Source organism: Fistularia commersonii, chromosome 25 (assembly GCF_037954325.1).
Source record: "Fistularia commersonii isolate RoL2024-O1a breed Wild chromosome 25, RoL_Fcom_v1.0, whole genome shotgun sequence".
NCBI classification, from domain to species: domain Eukaryota; kingdom Metazoa; phylum Chordata; class Actinopteri; order Syngnathiformes; family Fistulariidae; genus Fistularia; species Fistularia commersonii.
Window position 1 is genome coordinate 3,772,736 of NC_141308.1, and position 1,979 is coordinate 3,774,714.

Here is a 1,979-nt window from a genome sequence, read left to right on the forward strand (position 1 = left end):
TATCCCAATACACTTCAGAATTCATCCTGTTGCTTCTGTCTTTTGTCACATCATCAATAAACACAAGTAACCCAGTACTAATTGGAAGCATTCATGCCCTTGCCATCACACTGCCTCTACCATGTGTTACAAAAGATGTGGTGTGCTTTGGATCGTGAGCTGTTCCAATTTGTCTCCAAACTTTCCTCTTGTCATCATTCTGATACAGGTTGACCTTAGTCTCATCTGTCCAAAGAATGCTGTTCCAGAACTGGGCTGGTTCCTTCAGGTGTTTGTTTTTTTTTGGGCAAAGTCAATTCTGGCCTTTCTGTTTTTGAAGCTGATTAATGGTTTGCACCTTGTGGTGAATCCTTTGTATTTACTCTCATGAAGTATTTTATTTACGGTAAACTTAGATACTGATACACCTACTTCCTGGAGAGTGTTCTTCACTTGAGTGGATGCTTTGAAGGGGGTTTTCTTCCCCATGGAAAGGATTCTGTGATCATCCACAACTGTTGTCTTCTGTGGACATCAAGGCCTTTTTGAGTTCCCAAGCTCAGCAGAGCACTCTTTTTCTCAGAATGTACCAAACTGTTGATTTGGCCACTCCTAACATTTCTGCTATCTCTGATGGATTTCCTTTTATTTCAGCCTCAGGATGGTCTGTTTCACCTCCATTGAGAGCTCCTTTGACCACATGTTGTGTGTTCACAGCAACAGCTTCCAAATGCAAACACCACACCTGGTATCAACTCCAGACTTTGTAACAGCTTCATTGATGACAGGTTACCAAGGGAAGAGCCCATGCACCCTTGTAATTTTTTTTTTTTTTTTCGCAGCCTTCTGAGTCACATGTCCAGTTACTTTTGGTCCCTTGAAAAAGGGGCGGCTACATATTAAAGAGTTGTAATTCCTAAACCCTTGCTCCAATTTGGATATGAATACTCTCAAATTATAGCTGAGTCTGCCATTTAAGCCCATATTGATTATAGAACTGTATCCTGAATATGTTTTCGTAATCTGCTAAAATAACAAAACTTGTGTCACTGTCCAAATATTTCTGGGCCTTACTGTATATTCCACTCATTGGCCTTTACTCTCTCACAGAACTTTAGAAGCTTTTTGAAACTCCCAATCAGTTACTATTGTTTTAAAATCTCCATACAGGCAGAAATGCTTTTTATTCCTATCTCAAAACACTCTTCTGACAAAAAAAAAGTCAAACTCCGATGGTCACATATATATAAGTTTGTGGGTCTTGACTTGCTGCTGCCAAATTCCACACTTCCATCTACACACATAGCACACAAACAGTTCATACCTTGGTGGTCACGTGATAGAGTTTACTGGCGTGTCAATGCGGCTCAAACTTGCTGCTAGAGAGTCGTTTTAAAAACATGGAGAAAGGAACCATTAATATTGAGTCAAGATTTAGGTCTGTGCTGATCCTCAAATCCAATTCATTGCATATGTATGTTAACTTGGAGTTAATGGAGAAAAGTGGGAGAGCAGGAGATTAATAATTTTCATGTTTTGTTAGCAAAGAGTTGATTGATTCTGTTTAGGCTAGTTTTGACTGTCCACTAAAAGACTGCATGTCCCAGGCAGAGACTGCATATGATGTATGGCTTATTAATGCCTTTGCATATTTTAGTGGTAACTCTTAACTGTGACTTTTCAGTTTTGGTTCCTTTTTAAAGTGCTGTTATACCTGCTAATTTACGAGTGTAATTATACTTTTAACCCATTATTTCTTTAATGGTTTATACTTATTCAGAATTTCACATGAACCTCTGCACAAAAACAGTAATGAAGTCTGCTTGATTACAAAGTGAACATGTACAAATGTAAAACAGATGAAAACATGTGGAAACGGAGGCCAGTCCTGATGTGGAATATTCTTGTGGTTTCATAAATGTACTTAATAGCTTAAAAGCTGCAAACATTTATCCATATCCTCCTGATATATCCAGCTTTTCCATCATATCCCCCTCCAG

The 1,979-nt window shown here is 38.6% G+C and overlaps 1 protein-coding gene across 4 annotated transcripts in view; it reads left to right on the forward strand.

The window, feature by feature from the left end:
* The window catches only part of LOC147218871 (5'-AMP-activated protein kinase subunit gamma-1-like), a 32,833-nt gene that overhangs the window by 24,492 nt on the left and 6,362 nt on the right, over window positions 1–1,979 (forward strand). The gene's annotated exons all lie outside the window — the stretch shown is intronic.